This window comes from Eurosta solidaginis, chromosome 4 (assembly GCF_040869045.1).
Source record: "Eurosta solidaginis isolate ZX-2024a chromosome 4, ASM4086904v1, whole genome shotgun sequence".
NCBI classification, from domain to species: domain Eukaryota; kingdom Metazoa; phylum Arthropoda; class Insecta; order Diptera; family Tephritidae; genus Eurosta; species Eurosta solidaginis.
This window is the reverse complement of record NC_090322.1, coordinates 123,820,673-123,838,733: the sequence shown is the minus strand read 5'-3', so window position 1 is coordinate 123,838,733 and position 18,061 is coordinate 123,820,673. Positions and strand designations below refer to the sequence as shown.

The 18,061-nt window shown below is 40.5% G+C and overlaps 1 protein-coding gene and 1 long non-coding RNA gene across 2 annotated transcripts in view; one reads left to right on the top strand and one right to left on the bottom strand.

The window, feature by feature from the left end:
* The window catches only part of LOC137250263 (uncharacterized), a 167,510-nt gene that overhangs the window by 112,530 nt on the left and 36,919 nt on the right, over positions 1-18,061 (top strand). The window lies entirely within an intron of this gene.
* Positions 1-18,061, bottom strand: part of LOC137250260 (nose resistant to fluoxetine protein 6-like) — a 126,609-nt gene that overhangs the window by 106,355 nt on the left and 2,193 nt on the right. The window lies entirely within an intron of this gene.

Here is an 18,061-nt window from a genome sequence, read left to right as displayed (position 1 = left end):
GAAAAATAGACCTCTCTTTCGTCATTTTATAAAGACAGATTTTCATATATGAAAAAACATCTTTAAATCTACTGTCAAAGTTTGTTATAAGATTATTTATTTCTTCCATGAATTTATCTAATTTTTCGGGGACTTGGAATTTTGAATATATTTCGGAAACTTTTGGAAAGTTAACAAAGTTTTGGCAAACCATTTCGTTCTTGAAACTAATTAGCTTTGTGGAAAACTAAATTACTGCTTGAAGCAAGACGCATATGCTTTTATTTCTTCCCTGCAAAACTAGATTTAAATTATTTATTTGCAACGTAATATCTGTAAGAAAAGCTAGCTGTAATAAAAATTCGTGACATCTAATGGTATTAATTATTTGAGCATCCTTTGGAAGAGCCAGGGACTCCAAAACACGAGCTATTTCTTCTCTAAGACAAAATAAACGATCTAAACTTTTTCCCCGACTGAGCCACCTGACTTCTGTAAATTGTAACACATCCTTGTATTCTGAATCTATTTCCTTCAAAAACGCTACCAGCTTCCTATGTGTAAGAGCGTTGTGTACACCATTCAAACGATTGATTATTTGCACAGCAGTTTTCATTACTTCGACAAGGCCAATTGATTTTGCAAATAGAGCTTGTTGGTGTATAATGCAATGAAACGTGGGAAAATTTTTTTTCGGCTTTAATTAATTGCCCTACAAAACCCCGCTTACGGCCAACCAAAACAGATGCTCCGTCTGTGCATATAGCTGAAAGCTTCTCCTTGCCTACTATTGATAAAGCATTGCGCTCGAAAGATTCGTAAATTTTTTCCCCAGTAATATTGCCATACATTGACTGCAGATTTAAAATCTCTTCAGATGCATTAAGAAAGTTGTCAACTGATGTTATGCATACAATCATCTGGCTAGTGTCGCAAATATCGAGGCTTTCATCAAAGCAAACCGATACATATTTAGCATTTTCTATACGTTCTTTGATCTCCGCTTGTAGGAAATTCCCAATAATTTCACTTCTTCGAGTCATAGTTCTGGCTGACAACTGAAGACCATTTACGATTGCAGTCATTTGCTTCCCTACGCTTCCGAAAAACGGAAATATTTCAAGGCATATTTCTTAAAAAAAAAACCCCATCCTCAAAAGGCCTTTGCTAACGCTAAAGCTATTGCATATGTTGCCTTCAGTTGACTGTCTTCCAAAGCATTATAGTCAGCATGCTCTGTATTCAATAATTTACTATATTTTATCCTAAAACAGTCTTTAATTTAGCAATCAACTGATCTCTCTCTACTCCTCTTGCTAACTGGAGATCAGGATGACGAGCGTTATAATGGCGCTTAAGGTGAAATTCGTCTTTGCATTTTAAAACTTGGTTGCATACAAGACACTCAGCATCATTAAAAATATTTAGACAAAACAAAAAATCATTTTCAAACTCCATCTTCCTGATCAATAAAATATAGTTTGCATTTATGCTCAGTGTACCATTAAATTTAAATTTAATGATTAAATGATCAAGCAATGCGGTATCAACCTGCTTCATTTAATGCTTGCATGAAACTGAATAAAATTTAATTTTTTTGTGCTCTGCTTGTTGACGCTCGTGTTGTGTGCGTGTAATTACGAATTGTGTACGTGAGACGGTCGAACATACTTCGGCTCCCAAGAAAATATTTGCCTGCCTTTGGTGTAGACACAATGATTGAATTGTTGATGTGCATACAGTCACTGCTTAGCATCGGCTTAGAGATGGCAGTACCCCTTAGTGTTGCTAATATTCGTAACACTGCCCTCCACCTAAGTCTGATCGTCCCGATCAGACAAATCTCTCGATCTAAACGCTGCAAGCCTCTCCAAATGAACCACTTTCATTTTGGCTCGTGGTTTGCCAACGCTTTGTATGCGGTACACTACATCGTTGATCCGTTTTACAACTTTGTATGGGCCTTCGCAATTACACTGCAATTTCGGAGACAAACCTCTTTTTCGTTGTGGGTTGTATAACAGCACCAAATCTCCTTCCTGACACCCTTTCGAATTAATTGCTTTATCGTACCTCGTTTCATCTTGTCACTCATAACCTTTGCTCGTTGCCTTACCAGATCGTGTATCTCTCTCAGCTCTTCTTCCAAAACACTAGTGGATTTCTTAACATTTCTCTCCGCGTCGGCATCTATACCATACTTCAAATCAGCTGGCAGTCGAAGGTCATTGCCAAAAATTACCTTTGCGGGAGTTTGGCCCGTTGTCTTATGTACTGCCGATCGGTAGGTCATCAAGAATAATGATATGTGTGTATCCCAGTCCTTATTGTACTTTTCTACTACTTTCCTTAAATGCTCCTCCAATGTTCTATTGAACCGTTCCATCATACCATCGGACTGAGGATGGAATGCAGTTGTCCGTGTTTTTCGAATGCCCAACTTCTTGAACATTCTTTGGAACACAGCTGATTCGAAATTCCTGCCTTGGTCAGAATGTAACTCCATTGGTACACCATACCTTGCAACCCAATTGTTTATAAACACTTCTGCTACTGTTTCCGCTTCTTGATTTGGGATTGGGTATACCTCTGGCCATTTGCTGAAATAATCTATAACTACCAGTACATATTTGTTTCCACAATTGCTAGTAGGAAATAGACCTGTGACATCCATAGCGATCCTTTCAAATGGCGCACCTGAATTATATTGCTTCATCTGGCCATGACTTCGGGTTTTAAGCCCTTTCGCTCTGCTGCAAACCTCGCAGTTCGCAATCCACTCAGTGACCGACTGACGGAAACCAACCCAATAGAATCTCTGTTTAATCTTCTCGAGCGTCTTCGTGATTCCAAGATGACCTTCGCTTGGACCATTATGCAGCTCGCTGAGCACGTCAGCAATCCTCTTTCTGGGAACAACTATCAGTTTCTTCTTGCATTGACCATCCTCACTCTCCCATACGCGATGCAAGCAACCGGGTATCAATTCTAAACTGTTCCACTGTGCCCAATATGACTTCGCAATGGGACTCTCTGTTGACATATCTTCTCTGTTTGGTCTTTCGTTTCGTTCGAGCCCTTGCATAACATGTGACAGATCTGTATCTTCTAACTGACACTTTCTTAGTTGTTCCTTGTCCCATTCATCCGTACACGTTATAGCCATTAGCCGGACATCTATAATGTCTTCTTTAGCCTCGGCCTTTGAACAGTGCTTGAATTCCAAACTACATGCTCTTCGTGGCATTGCATCGGCATTCCCATGGGTACTACCTTTCCGATGCTCAATGGAAAAGTCATAGCTTTGTAGCCGCTCGATCCACCGAGCCAATTGTCCTTTTGGATTACGGAACTGCAGAAGCCATTTCAACAGTACGTGATCTGTCCTGACGCGGAATCGCTGGCCGTAGAGGTATTTGTGAAAATGTTTAATGCACTCTACCAATGCCAACAGCTCTCTCCGTGTAGCGCAATAGTTCCTCTCTGGTTTTCCAATCGAACGGCTGTAGTATGCAATTACCTTCTCCTGTCCATCGACCAGTTGTGATAAAACGCCTTCTATAGTATATCAACTCGCATCTGTATCTAGAATAAAGGTTGCTCCTGGAACCGGATATGCCAACATTGGGGCACAAACGTTCTTTCAATGTTTGGAAAGCCACTTCTTGCTCCTTCTTCCATTCAAAAGCTTTATTTTTATACTCAGTTGAGCAGAGCTCACAGAGTATATTAACTTTGATTGGAAAACGGTTGGTTGTACAGGTATAAAGGAATCGAGATAGATATAGACTTCCATATATCAAAATCATCAGTATCGAAAAAAAATTCGATTTAGCGATGTCCGTACGTCCGTCCGTCCGTCCGTCTGTCCGTTAACACGATAACTTGAGTAAATTTCGAGGTATCTTGATGAAATTTTGCATGTAGGTTCCTGGGCACTCATCTCAGATCGCTATTTAATCGGACAATAACCACGCCCACTTTTTCGATATCGAAAATTTCGAAACATCGAAAAAGTGCGATAATTCATTACCAAATACGGATTAAGCGATGAAACTTGGTAGGTGAGTTGAACCTATGACGCAGAATAGAAAAATAGTAAAATTTTGGACAACGGGCGTGGCACCGCCCACTTTTAAAAGAAGGTAATTTAGAAGTTTTGCAAGCTGTAATTTGGCAGTCGTTAAAGATATCATGATGAAATTTGGCAGGAACGTTACTCTTGTTACTATATGTCTGCCTAATAAAAATTAGCAAATTCGGAGAACGAGCACGTCCACTTTTTAAAAAAAAATTTTTTAATTCAAATTTTAAAAGAAAAGTTAATATCTTTACAGTATATAAGTAAATTATGTCAACATTCAACTCCAGTAATGATATGTTACAACAAAATAACAAAAATTAAAGAAAATTTCAAAATGGGCGTGGCTCCGCCCTTTTTCATTTAATTTGTCTAGGATAATTTTAATGCCATAAGTCGAACAAAATTTTACCAATCCTTGTGAAATTTGGTAAGGGCTTAGATTCTAGGACGATAACGGTTTTCTGTGAAAAGGGCGGAATCGGTTGAAGCCACGCCCAGTTTTTATACACAGTCGACCGTCTGTCCTTCCGCTCGGCCGTTAACACAATAACTTGAGCAAAAATCGATATATCTTTACTAAACTCAGTTAACATACTTATCTGAACTCACTTTGTATTGGTGTAAAAAATGGCTGAAATCCGACTATGAACACGCCCACTTTTTCGATATCGAAAATTACGAAAAATGAAAAAAATGCCATAATTATATACCAAATACGAAAAAAGGGATGAAACATGGTAATTGTATTGGTATATTGACGCAAAATATAACTTTAGAAAAAGTTTTGCAGGGCGAAATCAAAAGCCCTTGGAATCTTGGAAGGAGTACTGTTCGTGGTATTACATATATAAATAAATTAGCGGTACCCGACAGATGATGTTCTGGATCACCCTGGTCCACATTTTGGTCGATATCTCGAAAACGCCTTCACATATACAACTAAGGGCCACTCCCTTTTAAAACCCACATTAATACCTTTAATTTGATACCCATATCGTACAAAAAAATTCTAGAGTCACCCCTGGCCCACCTTTATGGCGATATCTCGAAAAGGCATCCACCTATAGAACTAAGGCCCACTCCCTTTTAAAATACTCATTAACACCTTTCATTTGATACCCATATTGTACAAACGCATTCTAGAGTCAACCCTGGTCCGCTTTTATAACGATATTCCGAAAAGGCGTCCACCTATACAACTAAGGCCCACTTCCTTTTAAAATACTCATTAACACCTTTCATTTGATACCCATATAGTACAAACAAATTCTATAGTCACCCCTGGTCCACCTTTATGTCGATATCTCGAAAAGACGTCCACATATAGAACTGAGGCCCACGCCTTAAAATACTCATTAACACCTTTCATTTGATACTCATATCGTACAAAATAAATTCTAGAGTCACCCCTGGTCCACCTTTATGGCCATATCTCGAAAAGGCGTCCACTTATAGAACTTAGGCCCACTCCCTTTTAAAATTATCATTAACCCATTTCATTTGATACCCATATCGTTCAAACAAATGCTAGAGTCAGGCCTGGTCCACCTTTATGGCGATATTCCTAAATGGCGTCCACCTATAGAACTATGGCCCACTTCCTTTAAAATACTCTTTAATACCTTCCATTTGATACACATGTTATACAAACACATTCCAGGGTTACCCTAGGTTCTTTTTACAACATTGTGATTTTCCCTTACTTTGTCTTCACAGCTCTCAACTGAGTATGTAATGTTCGGTTACACCCGAACTTAGCCTTCCTTACTTGTTTCTTGTAAGCTCATGGAGGCTATGGGCAACGCTGGAAAAGTTTGGTAAAAATCGCCGGTAATATGTGCACAGCCCAAGGAAACTTCTTAATTCATGCAAGTTCTGTTTTCTTGGCCAATCCTTTACTGCCTCTATCTTTTCATTCGCTGTACGGATACCTTCTGCCGTTACCTTGTGACCCAAATTATTTACTTCCTTTTTAAACAGCGCACACTTTTTGGGACTTAGTTTCAGACCAGCGCCAGCTATTCTCTGGAAAACTTCCTACAAGTTTTTAAGATGTTCATCGAAGTTCTTGCCCAATACGATGATGTCGTCCAGGTATACCAAGCATGTTTTCCCATGCAGTCCTTTCAATACCTGATCCATGAGTCTCTCAAAAGTAGCTCGTGCATTACAAAGTCCAAAAGGCATTACTGTAAATTGCCAAAGACCATCTCCGACGCTGAAGGCTGTTTTTTCTTTGTCTTCCTCCTTCACCTCCACTTTTCAGTAGCCACTTTTCAAGTCCAGTGTGGAAAACTATTTCGTACCAGAGAGCGAGTCCAGAGTGTCGTCAATTCTTCAATTCTTGGCAATGGGTAGCTATCCTTTTTGGTGACGTCGTTCAACTCCACGCAAAACCTCATTTTCCCATCCTTCTTCTTCACAAGTACCATAGGTGAGCTCCATGGACTAGCTGATGGTTCGATGACGCCGCTGTCGCTCATTTCTTGTACGATTTGACTCACAACTTCCCGTTTTGCCAGTGGAAAACTACGAGGAGCTTGAAGTATCGGCCTCGCGTCTCCAGTGTCAATTTGATGTTTCACAACATTTGGGCGGCCTGGTTTGGAACCATCCTGGTCAAATATGTTTGCGTACTTTAAGAGCAGTTGCATTGCCTTACTCTGATAATCTTCCTCTAGACCCTCCGTCCATGCCGTGATGTCATTTGAAAGATCAGTATTACTAGATGAAACGTGTTCCTGGAGCTGTTCACAGTTAATAACTACTTCAGCCTCTTGGCATCTTCCCAAAATAGCTCCTTTGGTCAGTTTGAGTGGTGACTTGAACTCACTGAGTACTCTTACCGGAATACGTCCATCTTGTTTTGTCATAGCCAGGGTTTTTCCTACAGGTATGTTCGGTGCTGATTTGTTTGCTGCTTCGACAACCCACAATTTGTTTGTCCCACAATCTCCATCAACCTTTGCCCAGATGACTGCTTCTGATTTTGGTGGTATTTGCTGACTCTCTTCCACCAGCACTCGTTTACTGCTGTAGCCTCTCTCGTAGCCGAAATTAAGTGGTACATCCATGTTCTTATATCGAATCGTCTTGCCCTGCATGTCGATCTTGACAGTAAGATTGTTTGATCTTCCTCCAATTTGCGAGATAGAGCTTATGGGGCATTCAATTGCGGGAGCCAGCTTTCGCCCCTTGCGGCTGACTCGCTTTAGTTTAACGTTTGGGTGGACTTGGAGATTTGCTCATCTCCTTCAGATCTGCGTTTACGGCCACCCACATTGTTGGAACTATTAGGGTTGGTACTGCAATAACGTGCAATGTACCCTGGCTTACCACACTTAAAGCATTTGACTGCATCATTATTCTTCTGTTGCGTTCCCTTTAAAGCTTCCAAAACTGCTTCTACCTACTCTGATCTTTCTACTTCCGCTCGATGAGCTTTGTATGCTGGTTTACTCAAGAGTGACGCTGTTTCCTGAGTCAATGCATGTGATACCGTTTCTGCAAATGTTGGCTTTGAGTTTGCGTATGTAGCTCGCTTTGTTTCGACGTCCTGTATGCCATTTATAAAGCTCTGAATCTTTACCCTTTCAGTGTATTCCACGGGTGTGTCCGCACTTGCCTAATGAGCCAACCTTTCAACATCCGAAGCAAACTCCTGCAATGTCTCATTTGCTTTTTGGTAACAGTTTTGCAACTCAATTTGGTATATCTGTTTTCTATGCTCGCTTCCATAATGTCTCTTGACAGCGGACATCAATGCTTCATAGCTGTTCCGTTCGTACTCTGGAATCGTCTGTAAGATTTCCGCTGCAGGTCCTTTCAATGCCACGAACAGTGCAGCAACTTTATCTTCCGCATTCCAGTTGTTCACCGTTGCTGTCTTCTCAAACTGTAACTTAAAGACCTGGAAAGGAACAGAACCGTCAAAAGATGTAGTTTTTACCTTCGTATTACTCGCTGAAGCAGCTGGGCGATTAAGTTGCAATTCCTGTATACGACCTCTCAAAGCATCCATCTTTGCCTCAAATTTTTCTTCAAACTGCACTTTTTTTCGTCCATGCGCGCTTCGAGTTTTGATGATATACGCGCCTCTTGTGCTTCTATTTGTACTGTTATGCGTGTCTCTTGTTCTTTCAGTTGAGTTGCCATATATGTCTTTTGTTCCTCCAGCTGTGATGAAATTTGTGTTTCCTGTGCTTCAATCTTGGCTGTTATCTGTGTCGACATTTCTGAAATACGCGTTTCTTGTGCTTCGATGTTTGATGTCATTCGTGTCTCTTGGGATTCCATCTTGGTTGTTATACGGTTCTCCTGCGATTCCATTTGGAATGCCACTGTTGATGTTTGTGCATATATTGCAGCCAAAATCGTGTTCAAGTCTGTGCTCGTAACTGTTTGCGATGTTTCGTTTTTCTCTTAAATATTTGTTGTTGTCTCGTCGGCATCAAGATGAAAGACATACTCTTCCACGTTAATTCCTTCTGCTTCCATTGCCTCCCGTAGTCGTGCCTGAAGTTCGAGCTTAATGCCGGTTGTATTCAATCCACGGCTCTCCAACTCCTTCTTCAGTTGCTGGATCTTCTATTCACTCCACCTTGCCATGTCCTTGTTGCACTCGGAATTTATTCAACAATTCCTCTTCTGACACCAATTGTAACGAATTTACTGCAAATCCTCTTATTTGCAACCTTATGCTAAGTTCGAATCAATAAACTGTTGAAAAAATAACTCCAATATTGAATAATGCAATAATGGTCTTTATTAGACTACTTGAAAATAACACTTATAACTCGCAGCTGATAGCTTGCTTAAACGAAACTGATTTTCAAAATAATACTGCTATTGCTGGCTAGATAGCGTCTTAAATCCAACTGATTCCCGCGCCTCTACTGTTGCTGCCTTAGTGTTGCTAATATTCGTAACAATATTAACTTTGATTGGATAACGGTTGGTTGTACAGGTATAAAGGAATCGAAATATATATAAAGAAATCGAGATCCATATATCAAAATCATCAGTATCGAAAACAAATTTGATTAAGCCATGTCCGTCCGTCCGTCCGTCCGTCTGCCCGTTAACACGATAACTTGAGTAAATTTTGAGGCATCTTGGCGAAATTAAATTAAAATTAACGATACCGGACTATAACCACGCCCACTTTTTCGATATTGAAAATTTCGAAAAAACGAAAAAGTACGATAATTCATTACGAAAGACTAATAAAGCTGCTTACAATGGTGGCCAAGTCGCTAAGATTAATATTACCTTCGGAATCAGTTTCCATCTCCCCATTTTCAAGCTTCAGTAAATCGGATGCAAATTTATCCGACAACTGATCTTTAAGTAAATGCGTTCTCATATTTGTACGGAGCTTGAATTGTGTTGTGCTTTGCCATAAATGTGACGACTTTAAACATGCCTTTATTTCATCCGCTCGTGTGCTCTGGGAATTATAGGTAAGGTTTGCCTAAAGTCAACAGCAAAACTATCGTTTTTCCACCCATTATTTTTGAGTTGCCGCAGATATCTTGCAATGTTCTATCCAAAGCTTCTAACGCTGCTTTGGGAGCTATGGTACATTCATACCAAACGATTAGTTGGCATTGCTTTAATACTTCTGATTGTCCACTGCCTTTGCTAATATTACATAAAGGACTTTCATGTACAGATAACTTTAATGGCAGCTTGAATGTTGCGTGCGCAGTTCTGCCCCCAGGCAGAAGTGTAGCTGCAATCCCAATGTTTTGCCTGTACCACCTGGTGCATCAAGGAAAAAGAGTTTGCCCTGTTGGTTTTCAATGCTAACCACTACGGCATCAAATGCTGCTCTTTGATCCGGAAGCAATTTGGGTGTGTTCGCCTCTATTTCTGAATTTAAATTTTCTATGTTGTAAGAAAGCTCTCTTGTTACTTCACGACATAGATTTTGTAGATTATTTCTTTCAACTGCCGGAAGAGCATAACTCGAAAGCTTTCTTCCTCCTAGAGATAGTATATATGTTGTTTGATATTTTGTTAATTTGGATAATTTCATATTTAATCTCGTATAACGCCTAAATTTCAGTGGTTACTTTAATACCTCAGGAGATATGAAAAATTCCATTCATATTGGAGGTGCCACTTCCCCTTCTTCGTTATCCCCAGTTTTTCTCGAGGGGGTTGGGATTAGTCTAATATACCTCCTTACCAAATTTCATTTGTGTAGCCCAAATACTTCTAGATATATTTACTACGAAAAATTCCAGTTGAATGGGAGGTGTCACGCCTCCTTTTTCACTATCCCCAGTTTTTCTGGAGGGGGTAGGGATTCGTCTTATATACCACTTTAACAAATTTCAGTCATCTAGACCAAATACTTCTAGATATATTGACCTTGACAAATTCCATTTGAATGGGAGATGCCACGCCCCTTTTTCGCTATCCCCAAATTTTCCCGAAGGGGTAGGGATTCGTCTTATATACCACTTTACCAAATTTCAGTCATCTAAACCAAATACTTCTAGAGATATTGACCTTGAAAAATTCCATTTGTATGGGAGATGCCACACCCCTTTTTCGCTATCCCCAATTTTTTCCGAGGGGGTAGGGATTAGTCTTATATACCTCCTCACCTAATTTCAGTCGTCTATCTTTAATACTTTCAGATATATTGACAACGAAAAATTCCATTTGTATGGGAGGTGCCACGCCCCTCTTTTCGTTATACCCAGTTTTTCTGGAGAGGGTAGGGATTGGTCTCATATAACCACTCACCTAATTTCAGTCGTCTAGCATTAATACTTTCAGATATATTAACTACGAAAAATTCCAGTTTTATGGGAGGTGCCACCCCCTTGTCGAAAAATTTTTTTATATAGCCTACCATAGATTGACGCACTCAGGGTATGTCATGGCAAAATTTCGTTCGATTCCATTCAGCGGTTTAGGCTGCAAGTCCAAACATACATACAGACATACTTTCGCAAATATATAGTAGATACTACATACCAATTTTTTCGCTCCACTACCATCATGTCTGTTCATACAGCTCATCATTATACCTTATAACTATCATTATACATACCTCGTTCAATACTCCCCGTCGGCATCTTTGATAGGACCATCAATTTTCAGCAGAAATATTCTCTCGAAAACTTCAAAGGACAACCTTTTTCTCTCTACACCGTCCATTGTTCCGAACCATCAGGACATGTATGATAAACATGTAGAGCCAACAAGTTACTTCGAAGACACTCAATGAATGTCTCTCTACTGTTTGCAGTTGGTTAGTTCAATTACTTTATTCTGTTAAAAACTTGTTCATTATATAAACAATGAGTAACCACGCTGGCCATTTTACATATACTTGTCACCATGTGTGGAACAATGATAGAATAAAATCCGACACCTCATTAGGACACAATTTTATTCACTATTTTGTTATCGAAATCATGTGGACAACACGTTACATCTCAATCCCTTAGGGATTCGTTTGACCACAGCAGATCATAATGCCTCTGTTAGAGCCTCTAAAGCTCTTGCTAAACGTACTGCAACTTCTTCAGAAACTTGTTTGTAACCAATAATATCATTAAATCATCTTTTTCCCTTTTGGCTTTAATTGTCATCTAATGAGATGGTTCGATTTTATATATGTTTACGCAATTTGACGCAATTCAGCACTTCATTCGATACTGAATAAGGAAAGGCAGAGTGAACTAAGGATGAGAGGCTTCGTGGGGACATACATAATATTAGACTGTGCTTGTCGAAAAACGGATGATGCTTAATTCAGCTGTGTTAATTAATTACTAAAATTAGGTTATCACTTCCCCTTCAATAAGTTTATGGTACAGCCAATGGTCCGAAGAAAATTGTCACTGACGATGACACAACGCCGAAACCGGTTTGTCTGGAAACCAAATTTGACAAGAGATGACAGATAATAGTTGCAATATACACCAATGGTCATGGAATTAAAATATATCAAATTGAAGCTATAACAACAAATCCGTGTACAGCTGCCGGTGGATAGGAGTATATACGGGAGGGAAAACTCCCAGGAACGCGTGAAGAACGCAACGGTGACACTGTACAGCTGTAGGAGAGCTGTTGCGAAAAGGTGGGGACTATCACCGGACATTAGCCTGTGGCTCTACACTGCTGTGATTAGGCCAATCGCTTTATAAGGGTGTAGTCTCCGTACTTCCCCTGCGGAAGCGCTGGACACTATTTTTAATGTCTTACCAATAGACCTAATGGCCAAACAATGCACGCCCTCCTCTGCTCTGCGGCTACGAGAGCTATCCGGTTTTAAGGACAATGTGGATGGCCACGCAGAAATTCTTAAGAACCTGGATTCCCCTTTCTTGGACTACTATTGTGCTGCCACTGTCTTTTTCGATATGAAGTACGATGTCTTCATCCCGGTTAGGGATTTTGAAGGAACCGCCGGACTTGGGGAATGGGCTTCACATATATACTGACGGCTCCAAACTGGAGAATAAGGTGGGAAGCGTTGTATTGGCAGCTCAACTGGGGTTTAATCTATCCTTTAGCCTACCCGATCATTGCAGTGGATTTTAGGCGGAGGTCGCTGCAATAAATGAGGCCGATGATCACCTGAGAAAGGCGGTCACGACTATAGCAAATTAATATTTATTCTGGCAGCCAAGCTGCACTAAAGGCGCTTGGATTGGTCACCTGTAGGTCCAGGCCAATATAGAAGTGCCAAAAATTTACCTTGCCCTTAGTCTAGTATGGGTGCCTGGACACTTAGATATACCGGGCAATGAGATGGCTTGCGAGAGGGGGCACATCCGTTTCGCTTTCCTCGTCCTGGAAGGGATTGAGTATGCCGCTCGCTACCTTATTATGAAAGGGATTTTCCTTAAGAAGACGGCTGTGAGATGGAGGAATCTTGAATTTTGCTATCACACAAGCTCGCGCGACACGAATGGGACGCGAAACGCACGAGAAGTCTGCCTTTTCTTGGAAGGGGGCATATCTCTGGCGATCGGACTTATAACCGGCCACATAGCAATCGGGAGGCGTGCACAACAGCTGGGTGCTCTCTATAATGGCTACTGCAGGCGCTGTAGAAACAGTTAAGCACTTCCTGTGCTATGGTCCTTCGCTTTGGAACAAGAGGAAGACATTTCTGGGATTTCGCTTCTTTGATGCTCTTTGTGATCTGGCTAATTTGGAACCTAAGAAATTCCTGAGATTTCACAATCGACATGTTGGTTTGAGTAAGGAAGAGATCCACGTGGTACCACGACGTGGGCCTGAGTGCCTGAGTACACCGGTAGCCACACTAACCTAACCTAACCTTTATAGACAGATATTCTTCTAGGATTATGTGAAGAGTGTGATTGTTTCTTTTTCATTACAAGGCACTCGGTTACTCATACGCCCCATATATATTTAATTTAATCATTTAAATACTAATAGGTTATTATAATTTTGCTATGCATGCAAGCTTCCGAGATGTGGTGAAAACCTGTGGCTACAAAGGGGCGGATCGATTAACTTTTTTAATCGCTGTTAGATAGTCCAAATCCCTCACTAGGGAAGCACCTAGTCGTTGATGTGAAGGTTTAGCTGAACTCCATAACGCTAGACTATGAGGTGGAGTGGTTTAGGACTGTCATCTAGGCCGCTTCGCCTCATAGGAGGGCGCCGGGATGTCGGTGACCAAGAACTGACAACCCCCTAATCCAAGCTGTTATGCAGACCGTGCCTATTGGACGATTTGCAGCCAGGGAACATATTCTCCTTCGAAAGGAGCCTTCCCGATACCGGATCACCTCGGGAAGTATTGATGGCCTTACTAAAGTAAGGGGCGCTGCTGTGGCGGTGGGTTCTTTCCCGGTATACATATCGTACGACCAAGATGACCGACTCAATATCTAATTTTAATAAAGATGATGATAAGGGGGGACTGAGTCGCGAGCCAAGGACGACAAAAACGCATTAAATGATGCGTCGGACTCGGGAAGCGAGTGTAGGGCTGGTTCAATGAACTCTGTGTTGGAAAAGCATTCAAATGAAAAGGTAGTAGTAGAGTGGAGAAGGGTACGGAGCAGAGGAAGTAAGTACAGTGCAGCACTAAGAATTGTCCAACATCTGGAAGCAGTGGTCGACCCAACAGAAGTGAAGATCGAGCGCTTGGAATGGGCTCATGAGGCGGTAGAAGTAGGTCGATGGTATTTAAAAAGGGGGTATGCAGGCTATCAATGCATTACGGGATCCCTGAAAACAACCCCCACGACTTCACGGTATGCAATTTTGCACATTCCACCTGTAGATCTGGTAGCAAAGAACATAGCGTTAACAACTGCAACGAGGCGCAGTACCTCGTGGCAGCCTGAGCGCAGACCATACGGCCATAGTAGTATAGCTTCATCAATTACAGGACGAACATACTGCTTGATTCCCTATCTGCGCTTCGAGGGGCTCTTAAAGTCGCAATAGAGGGGTGATGGTTGGCGTAAGGGTGCTCAAATGGCGGACGAAGCGATACATGTGTACACAGATTATTCCAAAGTAGTGGAAGGAGTAGGGTCACAGCCACGCAGCAATTAAGGCAATAATCTCGCATATCACAGCATCTAAAGGTGTGTTACACTATAAGAAATCCCTGGAAAGAATCGGGAAGACGGGGAAAATCATACATCTTTCGATGAACTAGCTAAAAAGGGCGAATCTCTCGAAGCTTGCTCCGCAGACGTCACTATTAGATTGGACGAGATTAAGAGAAGGCTAGAGGTGCGCATGATCGACCAAGCGCGAAAGGCGTGAACCCAAGCGCATGGCTGCAAAGTGACGGCGATCATGTGGTGGCCTCACAACCTCAGACTAACAAAGATGCTTATACCATTAAAAAGAGAGGACTGTAGACTCATGACGGGTATTCTGACTGGACACTGCCTTCTGGCGTCACATGCCTATAATTAGGCTTAGTCAGTGAAAGCAGATGTAGGAAATGCGGGTTGGAGGAGGAACCGATAGAGCACGTTTTGTACGCCAGGCTAAGACTCCAGCTATTAGGAGACATACAGCTGTCAGGTGTAGAAGCAGCAAGTGGCATAAGTCCTAGAAAGCTTCTAGTATTTGCCAAGCGGACGGAGTCATTTTATAACATAGGTCCTGGTTGTTTGGTCGTTAAATAAACTTCTGGTAACACTACGGACTCATTCAGTCTATGTGAGGTCGTCATGGACCGGCCAGTTCAAGCTAACCTAATCTAGATAGTCCAAAAGCAAAATTTGAACGTATTCTCTCCGTTTATCCCTAATCTAGGTCGATGTAAAATTTCATTGACTGCTCGCGCTTTCCGCACTGTTATTCAGAAATGGTTAAACTTTAACTTCGTACTGAGCGCAAAACGCGAGCAAGCCATAAAGCCGCGTCACATAAGATTTTGATGTAGCATCCTACGCTGGCAGCTGTGTAGATTGATTGCATTGGCATGGATAGCGACAAATAGCGCATCACCAGTGCTACCTGACATGAAAAACTAGCCAACTTTTAACATTTGGTCAAAGCAAAGCATAAAAAGCAGAATTGGTTTGGCTATGAGTGCTTTTAGACTTTGGAAGTGAAATTATTTTTCCCACTCGGTATTTTTCTAACATTTTTCACAATTGCAAACTGCCATTTATCAAAATTGAATAGGACACAAAATATGTACCTAAGCAAGGATTTTTCTTGTGTAGTGAGAATGTTGATAACAGTGCTTTGCGAAATAGTCTATGTAAATGGGCAAGGCGAAATAGTTCTTGATTGCGATTGAGACGAAGTTTGCTTTTGCATTAAAACTCATGAACATGAGAAATTTCATTGTGCCAATACCGAGCAAGCATAAGCGATATATTTGCGAGAACTACCCTGCAAGAAGTCATTACCTACAGATAACAATTCCTGGTTCAAGTACTAAATCAGAGATGGTTCAATTGGAGCTAGATTTTCTCTAGCTTAAAAAATTACTGTTTGGACTTTTATAATTTATATTTAACATATTGTTGATAAAGTTGTGATAGTCTAAACACGAAATAAATTCGTACCAGAATCAACATGTGTAATACCAGAATCAGATCTAAACTGTATATTTATACTCAGTTGAGCAGAGCTCACAGAGTATATTAAGTTTGATTGGATAACGGTTGGTTGTACATATATAAAGGAATCGAGATAGATATAGACTTCCATATATCAAAATAATCAGGATCGAAAAAAAATTTGATTGAGCCATGTCCGTCCGTCCGTCCGTCCGTCCGTCCGTCCGTTAACACGATAACTTGAGTAAATTTTGAGGTATCTTGATGAAATTTGGTACGTAGGTTCCTGAGCACTCATCTCAGATCGCTATTTAAAATGAACGATATCGGACTATAACCACGCCCACTTTTTCGATATCGAAAATTTCGAAAAACCGGAAAAGTGCGATAATTCATTACAAAAGACCGATAAAGCGACGAAACTTGGTAGATGAGTTGAACTTATGACGCAGAATAGAAAATTAGTAAAATTTTGGACAATGGGCGTGGCACCGCCCACTTTTAAAAGAAGGTAATTTAAAATTTTTGCAAGCTGTAATTTGGCAGTCGTTGAAGATATCATGATGAAATTTGGCAGGAACGTTACTCTTATTACTATATGTACGCTTAACAAAAATTAGCAAAATCGGAGAAGGACCACGCCCACTTTTAAAAAAAAATTTTTTTTAAAGTAAAATTTTAACAAAAAATTTAATATCTTTACAGTATATAAGTAAATTATGTCAAGATTCAACTCCAGTAATGATATGGTGCAACAAAATACAAAAATAAAAGAAAATTTAAAAATGGGCGTGGCTCCGCCCTTTTTCATTTAATTTGTCTAGGATACTTTTAACGCCATAAGTCGAACAAAAATTAACCAATCCTTTTGAAATTTGGTAGGGGCATAGATTTTATGGCGTTAACTGTTTTCTGTGAAAATGGGCGAAATCGGTTGATGTCACGCCCAGTTTTTATACACAGTCGTCCGTCTGTCCTTCCGCATGGCCGTTAACACGATAACTTGAGCAAAAATCGATATATCTTTACTAAACTCAGTTCACGTACTTATCTGAACTCACTTTATCTTGGTATGAAAAATGAACGAAATCCGACTATGACCACGCCCACTTTTTCGATATCGAAAATTACGAAAAATGAAAAAAATGCCATAATTCTATACCAAATACGAAAAAAGGGATGAAATATGGTAAGGTAATTGGATTGTTTTATTGACGCGAAATATAACTTTAGAAAAAACATTATAAAATGGTTGTGACACCTACCATATTAAGTAGAAGAAAATGAAAAAGTTCTGCAGGACGAAATAAAAAACCCTTAAAATCTTGGCAGGTATTACATATGTAAATAAAGTAGCGGTATCCAACGGATGATGTTCTGGGTCACCCTGGTCCACATTTTGGTCGATATCTGGAAAACGCCTTCACATATACAACTACCACCACTCCCTTTTAAAACTCTCATTAATACCTTTAATTTGATACCCATATCGTACAAACTCATTCTAGAGTCACCCCTGGTCCACCTTTATGGCAATATTTCGAAAAGGCGAACACCTATAGAACGAAGGCCCACTCCATTTTAAAAATACTCATTAACACCTTTCATTTGATACCTATATCGTACAAACAAAGTCTAGAGTCACCCCTGGTCCAGAAAGGCCCACTCCCTCTTAAAATATTCATTAACTCCTTTCGTTTGATACCCATATTGCACAAACGAATTCTAGAGTCACCCCTGGTCCACCTTTATGGCGATATCTCGAAAAGGGGTCCACCTATAGAACTAAGCCCCACGCCCTTTTAAAATAATCATTAACACCTTTCATTTGATACCCATATCGTACAAGCGCATTCTAGAGTCACACCTGGTCCATCTTTATGGCGATATCTCGAAAAGGCGTCCACCTATAGAACTAAGGCCCACTCCCTCTTAAAATACTCATTAACTC